A 17,342-nucleotide genomic window follows, 5' to 3' on the forward strand; every position below is an offset into this window, starting at 1 on the left:
TCGCGGTGATGTGCTGGTCGACATGCAGCACCTGCCACACTTACGATAAAATCACCAGCAATCCACAAAAGCATTTCTTCAACATCTTCATCAAGTTGCTCATTCGGATCAATCCACCTCTCTCTCTCCCCCCTGCAGCTCCATGCAGCAGACTCCTCAGCAGGGGAAAATCACACTGACGCAGAGCACGCCAGAAGAGAGAAAGAGCTCCCCTTCCCCTTATCCAGCCCTGGCAGTACGTCATCTTCCCATCCTTCCCATCCGTCCCTTCCTTACTTCAAGCTTCAGAAAATCAAAGGAAAGAAAGCAGCAGCCTCCAGGCAGTTTCAGTCACAAGCAGGAATCAGCAGCAAACACAACCTGCAGCCCCACTCGAGAGCTTTGAAGTGCTCTCACAACTGCCAAGGCTAATTCTTTATCAACAATGGCCTTCAGCTGTGAAGCTAGAGGCGGCTCACAGTAAAAGGGAGATTAAAAAACCGTTAGCGTGTAACCAAGTAAGAAGTCTTACAACACCAGGTTAAAGTCCAACAGGTTTGTTTCAAACACTAGCTTTCGGAGCACTGCTCCTTCCTCAGGTGAAACCTGTTGGACTTTAACCTGGTGTTGTTAGACTTCTTACTGTGCTCACCCCAGTCCAACGCCGGCATCTCCACATCATATAACCAAGAACAGGGCTCTGTCCTGGAAATTTTGGGTACGACAGACTGGCAGGTGGCAGCTGTAGTTGCCCCCGTTAAGGGTATCCACAATATTTAAAGACGGCTTGAAGCCAACTCCTCTTGCACCATCGCAGGAGCGACCCCCGACCGGAAACGCTTCAGCCCCCTGACAAAGCCAAACCCCCCCCCCCCCCGAATCCCGAGCGCTGGGGCTGCAGTTCCATTGACCGTGAGCTGCAAGCGGGAAAATGTAAATGGCTACTCCCCTCCACATTACCCCTCAGCAGCCATTGTGATGGAAGCATCAATTCACCAGACACGTGTTTCCGATGTGAATCTAGGCTTTAATCGACTTACTTCAGAGCCAGCCTGTTACCTGTCAATGAACTCGTAGTGACCCAGGCTGACTCTGGACACGGGTACTTATACAGCTGCACTAGGGGGAGGAGTCGTGGGCGGAACCAAGGGTGGGGCCCAGTACAAGTTCCTAGGTGCTCCCAGCGCTACTCCCCCTAGTGGTAGGACAGCGCTACTGCGCTTACAACAACAGTGTGAATTAACGTATATATTAACATATATTACATTCACCACACATTGCTCCAGCTTCACGTTTTTAAAAAGGAGTACTAAACTACGCCCGGGTGATTTCTCGCTGAGGAGCCCGTTAGTTCCCGGGAGGGCGTTACATTTGACTTCAATCTCGCTAATGAGATTGAAATGAATGCAAATTAGGGTTAATGACAAGCTCGCCATATTTGGGCGAGATCCAGAACTTGCCATCTGGAGCGGGCCGGATAGATAGCAACCTTAATCGCGCCTGTCACGAAACGCGATTATAGCCTTCCCCGCTATTTAACCGCACGTCCAGATCCACACTGGGCACAATGCAGAGGTTATATTGCACTCCTAATAAAGGAACGTGGCTAATTTAAAAGATGCTAAAATATGTAATCTATAAATGATTTAAAGTTCAAATCATAAAATAATATCATTTTGTATAACAGAGGGAAGCTCTTTGTGTTCCAATCCCAGTTTAAAAAGATTGAGTGCAAAATATCGGCTGACACTCCAGTGTGCTATTGAGGGAGTACCACACTGACATAGGTGCTGTTTGTTTGAATAAGACAATACATAGAGGTCCCATCTACCCTCTCAGGTGGATCTAAGATCTTCAGATCATGAAGAAGATCTGAATAGAAGTGGCGGAGTACTTCCTGGTGAAATGAAATGAAAATCGCTTATTGTTACGAGTAGGCTTCAAATGAAGTTACTGTGAAAAGCCCCTAGTCGCCACATTCCGGCGCCTGTTCGTTGGTGGCTGGTATGGGAATCGAACCGTGCTGCTGGCCTGCCTTGGTCTGCTTTCAAAGCCAGCGATTTAGCCCTGTGCTAAACCAGCCACTGGTGTACTGGTCAATCAATGTTCATCCCTCGGCCAAAGTCTAAAAAACATTAATCTGGCCATGACCATATTGCTGTTTGTGGGAAATTCTTGAGCACAAGTTGATTGCTGCATTTGCAACATTATAGCAGTAATTCCAATTTGAAAGTACGTCATTGACTGTAAAGCACTTCGGAACATGCTGGGATCATGAGAGGTACTATTGAAATGCAAGTCTTTCTGTCAACAGATGAGTGGAGAAATGACCCAAAACGGGATTTGATGAATTGACAGGACACAGGCTTGTGATGGAAAGAAAACGTTTGAAGGTCATTGGGGTGACAAGCATTTAAATAAAAACTGCAGCTGATGCAAACAAAAAACTATAAGCAAATTTCTGTCAAAGACTCCCAATAAACAAATCTTAAGCAAGTTCCAATTTGCTGCAGGTTTGAGTCGCAAATCCAATTTCTTTCGCGCTTCACAGGAAAGGTTTCCAAATAAAATTTGCATTCTACTTCCAAGCATAATTGGAATTTGATATTTACATGTTTACTCTCTTCCAGAAAGCAATGGTGCGACTCATCAGTGAGCGAGCAAATATCAATTGCATCCTAATGGAAACTCTTTAACCCTTAAGGGTGCGGCAGGTAAGAATCGATCGCAAGTGAAGCACCTTTGACTAGTTTTAGTACTCCGATTAGTTTTATTGCTGCAACGCCACATTCATTTTCCCCAAGTATAGATGCCAGACATCTGCAATCTACTGGGTGGTGGGTCACTTGTGGCTCCGCTGTTTGCACTCTTTCTATTGGAGTCAAAGATCACAGGTTCAATTCACACGGGAGGACTTGAGCACAAAATTCCAGACTGACATTCCAGTCCTGAACTGTCGGAGGGCAGTAGTGAGGGAGTGCTGCACTGTCGGAGGGCAGTAGTGAGGGAGTGTTGTACTGTCGGAGGGCAGTAGTGAGGGAGTGCTGCACTGTCGGAGGGCAGTAGCGGGGGAGTGCTGTACTGTCGGAGGGCAGTAGTGAGGGAGTGCTGCACTGTCGGAGGGCAGTAGCGGGGGAGTGCTGTACTGTCGGAGGGCAGTAGTGAGGGAGTGCTGCACTGTCGGAGGGCAGTAGTGAGGGAGTGCTGTACTGTCGGAGGGCAGTAGCGGGGGAGTGCTGTACTGTCGGAGGGCAGTAGTGAGGGAGTGCTGCACTGTCGGAGAGCAGTAGTGAGGGAGTGCTGTACTGTCGGAGGGCAGTAGTGAGGGAGTGCTGTACTGTTGGAGGGCAGTAGTGAGGGAGTGCTGTACTGTCGGAGGGCAGTAGTGAGGGAGTGCTGCACTGTCGGAGGGCAGTAGTGAGGGAGTGCTGTACTGTCGGAGGGCAGTAGTGAGGGAGTGTTGTACTGTCGGAGGGCAGTAGTGAGGGTGTGCTGCACTGTCGGAGGGCAGTAGTGAGGGAGTGCTGTACTGTCGGAGGGCAGTAGTGAGGGAGTGCTGCACTGTCAGAGGGTCAGTGCTGAGGGAGTGCTGCACTGTCAGAGGGTCAGTACTGAGGGAGTGCTGTACTGTCGGAGGGCAGTAGTGAGGGAGTGCTGCACTGTCAGAGGGTCAGTACTGAGGGTGTGCTGCACTGTCAGAGGGTCAGTACTGAGGGAGTGCTGCACTGTCGGAGGGCAGTAGTGAGGGAGTGCTGTACTGTCGGAGGGCTGTAGTGAGGGAGTGCTGCACTGTCGGAGGGCAGTAGCGGGGGAGTGCTGTACTGTCGGAGGGCAGTAGTGAGGGAGTGCTGCACTGTCGGAGGGCAGTAGTGAGGGAGTGTTGTACTGTCGGAGGGCAGTAGTGAGGGAGTGCTGCACTGTCGGACGGCAGTAGTGAGGGAGTGCTGTACTGTCGGAGGGCAGTAGCAGGGGTGTGCTGTACGGTTGGAAGAGCAGTAATGAGGGAGTGCTGCACTGTCGGGGGGCAGTAGCGGGGGAGTGCTGTACTGTCGGAGGGCAGTAGCGGGGGAGTGCTGTACTGTTGGAAGAGCAGTAGTGAGGGAACCAAAAGAGAAATGCTGGAAAATCTCAGCAGGTCTGGCTGCATCTGTAGGGAGAGAAAAGATCTAATGCTTCGAGTACAGATGACCCTTTGTCAAAGCTAAAATGCATAGAAAGTGGGAGATATTTATACTGTGGGGTGAGGGAATGAATGATGAGTCATAGCCACAGGAACCAAGGGGAAAGAGTATTAATGGCAGTCCCCAGGGAGAATAAAAGGTGTGAAAGGCCAAACGGCAAAGAAACTAAAATCAGAGGGTAAACTGTGACAGATGTAGATGTGGGGGAGAGGGGAACATGGGTGGGAGAGAGGTAAAATGAGAAAAAGTGGGAAAGGGGAAGCAAAGGGCAGAAACAGTAAGGAAAAGTGGGATAAGATAGGGGGAATGAGTGGGGGGGGGGGAATACATATAAAGAAAGACAAGAAAGAAATAAAAGGTAAAAGACAGTTAAAATGAAATGGAATAAAAACAAAGGGATCGAGGAGAGGAAGAGCTAATCATCTGAAGTTGTTGAATTGGATGTTGAGACTGGAAGGCTGTAGCGTGCCTAACCGGAAGATGAGATGTTGTTCCTCCAGTTTGCGTTGAGCTTCACTGGAACATTGCAACAGGCCAAGAACAGACATGTGGGCATGGGAGCAGGGTCTTTTGTTAAAATGGCAAGCAACAGGAAGGTCAGGATCCTGAATGTGCACAGACCGAAGATACTCAGCAAAGCGATCAACCAGTCTACGTTTGGTCTCTCTGATATAAGTACATAAGAACATAAGAACTAGGAGCAGGAGTAGGCCATCTGGCCCCTCGTGCCTGCTCCGCCATTCAATGAGATCATGGCTGATCTTTTGTGGACTCAGCTCCACTTTCCGGCCCGAACACCATAACCCTTTATTCCTTTATTCTTCAAAAAACCATCTATCTTTAACTTAAAAACATTTAATGAAGGAGCTTCAACTGCTTAACTGGGCAAGGAATTCCATAGATTCACAATCATTTGGGTGAAGAAATTCATCCTAAACTCAGTCCTAAATCTACTTCCTCTTATTTTGAAGCTATGCCCTCTAGTTCTGCTTTCACCCGCCAGTGGAAACAACCTGCCCGCATCTATCCTATCTATTCCCTTCATAATTTTATATGTTTCTATAGGAGCTCGCCTCATCCTTCTAAATTCCAACGAGTACAGTCCCAGTCTACTCAACCTCTCCTCGTAATCCAACCCCCTCAAATCTGGGATTAACCTAGTGAATCTCCTCTGCACACCCTCCAGCACCAGTACGTCCTTTCTCAGGTAAGGAGACCAAAACCGTACACAATACTCCAGGTGTGGCCTCACTAACATCTTATACAATTGCAGCATAACCTCCCGCATCTTAAACTCCATCCCTCTAGCAATGAAGGACAAAACTCCATTTGCTTCTTAATCACCTGTTGCACCTGTAAAGCAACTCTTTGCGACTCATGCGCTAGCACACCCAGGTCTCTCTGCACAGCAGCATGTTTTAATATTTTAACATTTAAATAATAATCCCTTTTGCTGTTATTCATACCAAAATGGATAACCTCACATTTGTCAACATTGTATTCCATCTGCCAGACCCGAGCCCATTCACTTAACCTATCCAAATCCCTCTGCAGACTTCCAGTATCCTCTGCACTTTTTGCTTTACCACTCATCTTAGTGTCGTCTGCAAACTTGGACACATTGCCCTTGGTCCCCAACTTCAAATCATCTATGTAAATTGTGAACAATTGTGGGCCCAATAACACCACATAGAGGAGACCACATTGGGAGCAGCGAATGCAGTAGACCAAATTGGAAGAGATGCAAGTGAAACGCTGCTTAACCTGGAATGAGTGTTTTGGGTCTGTGATGTTCAGCATGGAAGAGGTAAAGGGGCAGGTGTTACACATTCTGAGATTGCATGGGAAGGTACCATGGGTGATGGGAGAGGTACTGGGTATAGTGGAGGAGTGGACTAGATTGTCTCGGAGGGAACGGTCTCTGCAGAATGCTGACAGAGGGAGTGAAGGGAAGATGTGTTTGGTGGTGACACCACGCTGGAGTTGGTGAAAATGACGGAGGATTATGCTTTGCATACGGAGGCTGGTGGGATGAAATGTGAGAACGAGGGGGACTCTATCCTTGTTCTGGGAAGGAGGGGTGGGGGCGAGTGTAGTGGCGTGGGAGATGGACCGCACACTGTTGAGGGCCCTGTCCACAACTGCAGATGGGAAATCAGAGTTGTTGAAGTAGGAACACATTTTCGAAGCACCACTTAGGTAAGTGGCATCATCGGAACAAATTCGATGTAGGCAAAGGAGTTGAGAGAAAGGAATGGAGTCGTTACAGGGTGTAGGGTGCGAAGAGCTGTAGTCCAGATAGATGTGGGAGTCAGTGAGCTTGTTGTGGCTATTAGTAGATCGTCTATTGCCGGACACCCTACAGTTGTTGACAGGACCCTCAACTGCCTTCCGACGAGTCAGAATAGAGGAGGGAGATAGAGAACTTAGTGGAGTGGTGCAGTGACAACAATCTCTCCCTCAATGTCAGCAAAACTAAAGAGCTGGTCATTGACTTCAGGAAGCAAAGTACTGTACACACCCCTGTCAGCATCAACGGGGCCGAGGTGGAGATGGTTAGCAGTTTCAAATTCCTAGAGGTGGACATCTCCTAAAATCTGTCTTGGTCCACCCACGTTGATGCTACCACCAAGAACGCACAACAGCGCCTATACTTCCTCAGGAAACTAAGGAAATTCAGCATGTCCACATTAACCCTTACCAACGTTTACCGATGCAACATAGAAAGCATCCTATCGGGCTGCATCACAGCCTGGTATGGCAACTGCTCAGCCCAGGACCGCAAGAAACTTCAGAGAGTTGTGAACACTGCCCAGTCCATCACACGAACCTGCCTTTCATCCATTGACTCCATCTATACCTCCCGCTGTTTGGGGAAAGCGGACAGCATAATCAAAGACCCCTCCCACCTGGCTTACTCCAGTTTCCTCCCACAAGTCCCGAAAGACATGCTTGTTAGGTGCATTGGACATTCTGAGGGTCTCTCTCTGCAAACTAATAACTGTCTCCAAATCAATTGGTTGATTTCAAAGTGCTCACTGCTCTCAATAGTGAATTTAAACCTGATGTCTGTGTTTAAAAAGGGTCTGTTGCCTTATGGATGTTGTTTGGGAATTTATTAAGAGTTATTTGTCGAGTACTGTATTCTTTGGGGATTTATTGATGTTGATAGTTGTTAAGATGTTTACTGTGAGGTTATAAAGTGTTAACTGGTTTCATAAATAAACATTGTTTTAATTTAAAAGTACTGTAGATTTCTGTTTGCACCTACAGAGTAGGCCCATGTGCTCCCCATGCCACAATCTATTAAAAGTTGTGGGTCAGGTGAACTCCATGATACATTTTGGGCTTCTCTAAAGCCTGGCCCATAACAACGGTGATGTAGTTCCAGGCCAAGGTGCTGTGTGCCTTGGAGGGGAACTTACGGTTCATGGTGTTCCCAGGCATCTGCTAAGCTTGTGTTACAAGCTGCGGTTTTGGAATGTGCTGTCAAGGCAACCTTGGAGCGTTGCCGAAATGCATCTTGTAGATGGTACCCAATGCTGCCACGGTGCATTGGTAGTGGAGAGAGTAAATGTTTAAGGGGTTTTGATCAAGTGGGCTGCTTTGACCTGGATGGTGTTGAGCTTCTTGAGTGTTGTTGGAGCTGCACTCATCCAGGCAAGTGGAGAGTATTCCATCACACTCCTGACATGTGCCTTGTAGATGGTGGACAGGTCTGGGGGAGTCAGGAGGTGAGCTACCCACTGCAGAATTCTGAGAATCTGATCTGCTTTTGTAGCTACAGGATAGATATAGTTGGTCCAGTTAAGTTTCTGGTCAATGGTAACCTGCAGGATGTTGATGGTTGAGGAGGCAGTGAATGGTCATGTCATCGAATGCCAAGGGGAAGTGGTTATATTCTCTCTTTTTGGAGATGGTTCCTGTCCTATGTGGTACAAATGTTAGTTCCAACTTATCAGTCCCAGCCTGTGCAGATCGTGCTGCATATGGGAATGGATTGCTCCAGAATCTGGGCAGTCCCAAATGGCACTGAACATTGCACAATCAGTGAACATCCCCCATTTCTAACCTAACGATGGAAGGGAGGTCATTGATGAAGCAGCTGAAGATGGTTGGGGCTAGGACACTACCCTGAGGAACTCCTGCCCCGGGACGTGATTGTTGTTGGTTTTAAGGAGGTTCTGAACCTCTGATTTCTATGAGAATGGACCAGCAAAACATCCTGCCATGCGGCTACCTCAATGAGATAGAGTCAGAGCAATTTTATTAAGTTCCCAGATAAGCAACATTTAAGAAGCATTCAGACGAGCACTTGAAATGACACAGCATACACGGCTACGGAGCAAGTGCTGGAAAATGGGGTTATAATATGGTGCTTGATGGCCAGCGCAGACATGGTGGGCCGAAGGGCCTCTTTCTGTGCTGTGAATCTCTATGACTCTCTGCGACTAGACTTAGGCATTGAATTTTAATTCATGTATGTGTACCTACTATCCATCATGAATGGATAAGGGACGCGCAATGGCTTGTCCTCTCGCTGCTCCTGATCTTCAGGTTCTTCTCGGTTTTTCTCTCTCACCTTGGATGGTTTCTGCTGGCAGGGATACTTTAGGGCACCTTTTATCCTGGCTGCTATCTAATTAACATGTCCCCTTCCCCAATCCCCTTCTCCCCATGTTTGAGCATGGCATCCTTGACCAACAGGAATATGTTATGTATCTGTTGCTAAATTGGCATATTTAGGTTATTAATGCCCTTGGTATGTACTCCGAGATCTCCGTGCTTTCTTATCCCACAAAGTGAGGAATCGACATTCTATTCTCGCACACATTCTCAAAGGCAGCCTCAAGGTCACAGTGTTTTTCTGCGAGTGAGCATTATCACAGCTTGACATGCTTTTCTCACTTAATTATGCTACCAAGAAACATTGCTCTTAAAGTTAAATGTTAGTTTTTAACAACAGTCAGATTTTAACAATTGTTATTCCATTTAGAAACTTAACAATCATACATTGACCTCAAAGAATAACCACAACCGTCTTCCTTTGTGCTAAATATGACTCCAACCAGTGGAAGGTTTCCCACGATTCCAATTGACTCCAATTTTGCTTGGGTTCCTTGATACCACACTTGGTCAAATGCTGCCTTGATGTCAAGGGCAATCACTCTCATTTCATGGCCACATGTTCCGGGTTCCCCAGGTACATAAAGCGGGAAACCCCATTGACAGTGACGGGACCAGAAGATCCACTGATGGGCCATCTCCTCCGCAAGTGGCTATTGCTCAGTAAGTGCTGCCTGACAGCACTGGAAACATGACCATCCATCATTTTGCTGATGATTGAGTGAAGGCTGATGGGGCCATAATTGGATGGGTTGGATTTGTCCTGCCTTTTGTGGACAGGTATTTTTTCACATTGCCGGGTAGGTGCCAGTGCACTGGAACAGCTTGGCCAGGGGAGTGACAAGTTTTGGAGCACAAATACTCAGCACTATTTCTGGAATATTTTCAGGGCCAATAGCCTTTGAGATATCCTGTGCCTTCAGCCATTTCTTGATATCACGTCAAATCAAGTTGGCTGAAGATCGGCATCTTCATGCTGATGCTGGGGACTGTGGTGATGTGCATGTGCACAGTAATGTATATAGTTATCTATTAATGTAAATCCGACCAGCAGGTGGCGATAGAGATCCACCATGTGACTCCAGAGATTTGGCAGTTGGTAGTAAGTCGTACTACAGGCAAGTCTCACTGGAAGTAGCTCCAGGAGAATTCATTGAATTCACTTATTTGTTACCGATTGTATCATAGTTCGTTTGTTATCTTTGCACGTGTTCATTTTGTTAATAAACGATAACAGGGACCTCTGGAGGAGACTGAGATGGATCATCCATTTCTGTTTGATGATGGCAGCCTTTGCTTCAGCCTTGCCCTTTGCATTGATGTGTTGGGCTCCTCCATCATTTTCAGTATGGATAACCTTTGACCCGCCTCTTCCTGATCGTTGATGACTTAGCCACTGCCATTCATGACTGCATGTGGCGACTCTGCTTTGTCTGATCTATTGGTTGTGAGATAACTTTGTTCTGTCTATAGGATACTGCCTGTGCTGTTGAGTGTGCGTCAGAAGCTGCAGGCTCCAAATAATCTTGTATTCTGATCACCTTGATGACTAAAATGACCAGTCGGGATTTCAAGGGAAACTTAATTACCAAGACGGGATTGAAAATGTGGAAGCTGCTGCCTGAAGAAGTAGTTGAGGTGAATGGTACAGATGTATTTAAGGGAAAGCTGGATAACCACAAAGGAGAAGGAATTGATAGGATAAGACAAAATAGTGCAGGAGGAGGCTCAATTGATGCATAAAACATCGGCATAGACCTGTTGGCCAACCAGCCCATTTCTATGAAATTCAGTGTAAAATTGATTAACACTGAAGTAAATATTCTGACTAGCAGCTAGTCACAAATGAATGTTTGGACTAAAATCCATCTGGGGGTTGTCACTTTTTCCCTGCAGGGCGAACATGTGCTCTCGGATAGCAAAGGAGGGATTCAGTGTACTCCATGCTAAATGTTTCAATTAAGCAGCTCCTAGTTTCTATTTAAATTGCTGGCTTCTTCCCAATAATAAGCTGAAATTCATAGTTGGTAATATAATAACAATCTTTATTAGTGTCACAAGTAGGCTTACATTAACACTGCAATGAAATTACTGTGAAAATCCCCTAGTCGCCACACCTCCCCTCTGGCACCTGTTTGGGTACACTGAGGGAGAATTCAGAATGTCCAATTCACCTAACAAGCACGTCTTTGGGGACTTATGGGAGGAAACCGGAGCACCCGGGGGAAACCCACGCAGACACAGGGAGAGCGTGCAGACTCTGCACAGACAGCGACCCAAGCGGGAATAGAACTCAGGTCCCTGGCGCTGTGAAGAAACAGTGCTAACCACTGTGCTACTGTGCCACCCGGCATGGATACTGCAGGATTCTCTGTCAGCGGGATCCTCCACTGAGCCGGTAGCGCACCGACGCCCACGGGTTTCCCGACGGCATAGAGGTGGCCACAATGGGAAACCCCATTGGCCAGCTGCTGGAAGGGAGGATCCCGTTGCCGGCAGGGGCATGCCACACCGGAAAACAGGGCTGGCAGGAGGGAGAATCCCGCCCATAGACTTTGGGAGATAGTGCGGTTCATTCACCCATTATATTATCTCCGGAGTGGAGGAAAACTGGAAAGAACTGGAGACAGCCATCATCTCAAGCTGTGAAGAAACCATTGGCTACTGGACCAGCAAATACCAAACCGGTTCAATGAGAACGGCCACACCATTCAAGACCTCATCAACAAAGTTGGGCAAAGAAGAACAAAGTTCAGCTCACTTGACTAGACAGCTGATTTGTGATGCAGAACAAGGCCCGCAGCACAGGTTCAATTTCTCTACTGGTTGAAGTTATTCATGAAAGCCCACTTTCCCAACCTTGCCCCTTGCCTGTGGTTGAGCTCTCCTCCAGGGGGAACGCAGTCAATGGTCATCTGGGACGATGGCAACTTTACCTTACATACATCTGTACTGTCCACCTCAAGCACTCTGTGTGGGAGCGAGTTCCACAGTCTCACCACTCTCAGTGAAGAGGTATATTTTGATGTGGCACAGTGGCACAGTGGTTAGCACTACTGCCTCACCGCTCCAGGGACCCGGGTTCAATACCGGCCTTGGGTAACTGTCTGTGTGGAGTTTGCACTTTCTCCCTGTGACTGCGTGAGTTTCCTCCGGGTGCTCCGATTTCTTCCCACAGTCCAAAGGTGTGCAGATAGGTGGATTGGCCATGATAAATTGCCGCTCAGTGTCCAGTTTCGTTGGGGTTACTGGCCTACGGGGATAGGGTGGAGGCATGGGCTTAAGTAGCGTGCTCTTTCTAAAGGCCGATGCAGACTTAATGGGCCAAATGGCCACCTTCTGCATTGAGGGATTCTATGAACAAGAAGAGAAAACTTTCTGCACCTGGAAAAATGACACCACCAGCAAGACAAGGAGGAGCGCTAATAAAACAGCAAAGAAGAACTCGTAAAGAAAGAACTAATGATGCACTGAGAAAGCTAAGGAGATTAAATTCCTCGCTGACAAGCAGAAGACCTGTGGCTTCTTCAGTGCCACCAAAGCAATATATGGACCCAATACCCAAGGCCTCAAATTGGTGTGGAGTGAGGATAGAACCCTTTTGAGAGACAGAGAAAGCATCGGCCTTCGGTGGATAGAACACTTCAAAGAACTCCCAAACTATAATACAATTATAGATGAGGACGTGTTTGAGGAAATCCTCCAACTCTCCATCAAAGATGGTCTAGGAGTACCACCAAGAGTGGACAAAGTCGAAGCCACCATTAAACACATGAAGAATGGAAAATCCGCAGGAGTGGACGGGGTCCCGCGGAAATTTTCAAACTTGGAGAAGAAATCACCCATCATCTCCACCAGCTGTTCCTCAAAATATGGGATGAAGATGAAATCCCTGCCGAGCTCAGGGATGGTATTATTGCCATCATCTTCAAGAAAGAAGACAAAGCGGACAATAGGAACTACCGAGGAATCTCTCTGGTCTACATTATTGGGAAGATCATTGCCCGAATTATTGCCAGCCACCTTCTCCCAGTCTCTGAAGAAATCCATCCAGCAAGCCAGTATGGTTTCAGACCAAACCATGGAACAGCGGACATGTTTTTCACTGCTCGGAATCTTCAAGAGAAATGCCAGGAGCAGCATCAACTACTCTACATAGCCTTCATCAATCTGACCAAGGCTTTTGACTCAATCAATTGGGAAATGCTATGGAAAACCATGTTAAAGGCCGGCTGCCCAGAGAAATTCATCAACATCCTCTGACTCCTCCACAACAAGATATCAGCGACAGTCCTTGCCATTGGAAATAAAGTCTTTGATGTCAAGACTGGAGTCTAGCATAGATGCATCGTTGCCCCCATCCTTTTCTACATCTTTACCGCCGCCATCCTTGTTCTTGTCAAGAACAAGCTTCCCAGTGCAGTGGACATCATCTAGAGGATGGAAGGAAAACCTTTCAACCTCAACTGGTTGAAATCCAGGACGAAAGCAACAGAATTCAGAATGTCCAATTTGCCTAACAAGCACACCTTTCAGGACTTGTGGGAGGAAATTGGAGCACCCGGAGGAAACCCTCGCTGACACGGGGAGAACGTGCAGACTCCACACAGACAGTGACCCAATCCGGGAATATCGTGCCGCCCACTGAAATTGTTCGTGGAATTTCAGTATTTGGTTGACATCGCCATCTCCACTCCCTCAGAAGAGAATCTCCAAGCCATGCTTGACACCTTCGCGGAAGCACACCCTAAAATCAGTTTCAGCTTCAACCACAACAAGGTTCAAATCCTTTATCAATGCACCCCAGGGCAAGATCCGATCTGTCCCTTCATCGTGGTCAACGGAGAAACCCTCCCAAATGTGGAATATTTCTCCTTCATGGGGAGCCACCTCTCATCTAAGGCTGGATTGGATTGGATTTGTTTATTGTCACATGTACTGCGTTACAGTGAAAATTATTTTTCTGTGAGCAGCTCAAGCAGATCATTCAGTGCAAGAAAAGAAAATACACAATAGGGCAACACAAGGCACGCATTGTAAATACCTAGACACCGGCATCGGGTGAAGCATACAGGGGTGTAGTATTAATCAGGTCAGTCCATAAGAGGGTCATTTAGGAGGCTGGTAACAGAGGGGAAGAAACTGTTTTTGAGTCTGTTTTTGTGTGTTCTCAGAATTTTGTATCTCCTGCCCGATGGAAGAAGTTGGAAGAGTGAGTAAGCCGGGGTGGGAGGGGTCTTTTATTATGCTGCCCGCTTTCCCCAGGCACCGGAAGGTGTAAATGGAGTCAATGGATGGGAGGCAGGTTCGTGTGATGGACGGGGCTGTGTTTACAGCTCAGTAGTTTCTCACAGTCTTGGGCCGAGCAGTTGCCATACCAGGCTGTGATGCAGACAGATAGGATGCTTTCTATGGTGCATCTGTAAAAGACTGTAAGAAGTCTTACAACACCAGGTTAAAGTCCAACAGGTTTGTTTCAAACACGAGCTTTCGGAGCACGGCTCCTTCTTCAGGTGGTCACCTGAGGAAGGAGCAGTGCTCCGAAAGCTCGTGTTTGAAACAAACCTGTTGGACTTTAACCTGGTGCTGTAAGACTTCTTACTGTGCTCACCCCAGTCCAACGCCGGCATCTCCACATCATGGCTGTAAAAGACTGACATTGATGCAGAGATCCAACATGGGATTCAATCCCTGATCCAACATGGGATTCAATCCCTGATCCAACATGGGATTCAATCCCTGATCCAACATGGGATTCAATCCTTGATCCAACATGGGATTCAATCCCTGAGGGCCGCCTCTGGAAGCCTAAGGACGAGAGACATCGATGACCGTGACATCCGTGCTGACACCAAGATCCTCATGTACAAGGCAGCCCTCCCCCAAAACTCTCCTCAGAAACTTGGACTATGTACAGATGCCCTTCATTCAAGGCCTTGGAGAGGTCCAAGCAATGCTGTATGAGACAGATTCTCCCCATCAGCTGGGAGGATGGGCATACTAACACCAGCGTCCTTGTAGGAGCCAAGAGCACTGATTATCCGAAACCAACTATGTTGGGCTGGACATGTGCTTAGGATTCCAGAGTCCTGACTGCCAAAGAAAATCATCTTCGACCAGCTCCAGGAAAGCTCCCGAATGAGTGGAGGACGAAGGAAGCGCATCAAAGACACCATGAATGCTTACCTCAAGAAATGCAACATAGACGTCAATGCCTGGGAGGCCCTTGCTCAGAAGGGATCTACTTGTGGGAACCTCCTGATTGGAGGGACACAATTCTTCGAGAACACTCAACAGCAAGAGAAGGCCCGGAAAAGGAGCCCGAGAAAGGAATTCCAGGGATCTCGAGTCCAAGGACCGATCCCACCTCCCAGCAACACCTGCCATGTTGCGGTTGGAGATGTTGCTCTAGGATCAAGCTCACCAGCCACGCAAGGACCCACAGGACCCATGACCAGCGATGTGGAATTTCTTCGGTGGACAATAATACTCCCGAGCGAGTGATCGCCGAAGAAGATACTTCGCCTGAACTTTGTTTCCACTGACGTTGGTTGAAACGAAAATTGGAAGAGATTTATTAGCAAATGGTTGATTTGGTTTTTCCCCATTCATGTGAATAGCAGAGTCAAAATGAGCGCTGTATTCTCAGCGACCAAACAAAGGACAAGGGGGTTTAAATATTTATAAGCACTGTGCAGGTAAATATTAGTCTGATATTAGTAAACAAATAGCCATAATTGAAAATGCTGGAAGTGCTCAGCAGCTCTGGCAGCAGCTGAGAACACAGTTGATGTTAGAGATTCTGGTCGGGAACATTACCTCTGTTTCTCTTTATCTACAGACGTTGCCAGACCTGCTGGGTCTCTCCAGGATTTTCAGTTTTGTTTTCAGCAAACACATGGCTTTTGGTCTCAGGAAGGATTTAAAGCAGAGATGTTGTTGTTATGGGCCAGGGTTTAGAGAACCCCAAAGTGTATCACGTTTAAGGGATTTTGGTTATGTGGTGCAACAGAGAACTAAAAGTATTTTTACCCAAAAACAAAGTTAATTCTATGAATCCCATTAACATTTTTAAACACACACAGTAAACATCTTAGCAACCATCAACCAAAATACTCCCCCCACAAAATACAGTACTCTATCAGGAACCCTTAATCTTTCCTTACAACATCCATAAGACAAAAGGCCCTTTTAAACACATAGATCAGGTTTAAATTCACTGCTGAGAGCAGTTATCAATTTGAAATCCTCAAGTGATCTGGAGACAGTCTTTAGATTGCAGAGAGAGATCCTTATACAGCTGTTTTCTTTGCCTGCAGCTATTCAGCTCTCAAAATGAAACTAAAACACACTGTAGCTGCCTGCTCCAAAACGAAAGTGATAGACAGCCCAGCTCCACCCACTCTCTGACATCACTGCAGCTATCTGACAAACACCCATTTCTTAAACGTACACCCACTACAGCTATTCGATAAACACCCATTTCTTAAAGGTACAAACACATGACATTGTAATGAGTTTAAATGAGACGGCTGAGGACTGAGGCCCGGGTGGAATTGTTCAGTCATTGCCTGGTGCCTGTGGGATTTGGGCTAACAAGGCTTTTCTTTTGATTCTTTCATGGGATTTGAGAATTTCTGGCAAGGCCAGAGTTCGTTGCCCATCCCTAGATGCCCTTGAATCGAGTAGCCATTACAGAGGGGCAGTTAAGAGTCAACCACGTTGCTGTGAGTCTGGTGTCACATGGAGGCCAGACCAGGGAAGGGTGGTGGATTTCCTTCCCCAAAGGATCCTTGGGTCTAAATTTATTTTTATGACAATCGACAACGGTCCCATGGCCATCATTATTTCCAGATTTTTAATTGAATTCAAACGCCAACATCTGCCCTGGTGAGATTCGAATTCAGGTCCCCAGAGGATCACCCTGGGGCTTTGGTTTGTTAGTCCAGTAACAATACCCCCACCGCCAGCCACCCCACTACTAAGTTCCTTTCGAGTCTGATCAAATGAGAATCACGTTAGTGGGGACAGTAAGATGAATTCCTAAATATTCTGCCAATCTTGAATCCTTGGTCTTCCCATTGTGCGGGACCCGCAGGCTGAGGGAAGACAATTTATTGACAAAATTGCATCTGGCCAATTTGCTGGCTCCCGCCTCCCTTGCTCTTTCCATCAGCAAAACTGCTCATTCCAGCTGTAAGAACTGAACACCGCTGGGAGGAGAATTAAAAATATGAAAAATTACTTTGCCCAAATGGATTGCAGCAGAGTTTGGGAAATTAACTTCAGGAATAATTTATAAAACAGGCCTGCGCATTGCCCAAATTCATTCAGACAACACAAGAGTTAAAAGAGAGGATTTACTATTATCCAGCACCTTACACAGCTGGAGAGCTTGCCAACCTGTTTGACTGAAGCAATGTTTAAGAATAGATACTGTCGTGATGCAGGGAAACACAACGGATAATTTATTCACAGCAAACTCCCACAATCAGCACTGAGCAAACAGATCTTAGAATATTAAACAGGAGCTGTTTAAGCCATCGTGTCTGCACC

General features: G+C 47.0%; 1 long non-coding RNA gene across 1 annotated transcript in view; it reads left to right on the forward strand.

The window, feature by feature from the left end:
* The first annotated feature begins 2,628 nt into the window (after nucleotides 1–2,628).
* LOC119964205 overlaps nucleotides 2,629–17,342 on the forward strand; it is a 38,689-nt gene continuing 23,975 nt past the window's right edge. Inside the window, exon 1 of the long non-coding RNA XR_005460283.1 lies at nucleotides 2,629–2,693. This is a non-coding gene — a long non-coding RNA (uncharacterized LOC119964205). The remainder of the gene's footprint in view (nucleotides 2,694–17,342) is intronic.

This window comes from Scyliorhinus canicula, chromosome 4 (assembly GCF_902713615.1).
Source record: "Scyliorhinus canicula chromosome 4, sScyCan1.1, whole genome shotgun sequence".
NCBI lineage: Eukaryota > Metazoa > Chordata > Chondrichthyes > Carcharhiniformes > Scyliorhinidae > Scyliorhinus > Scyliorhinus canicula.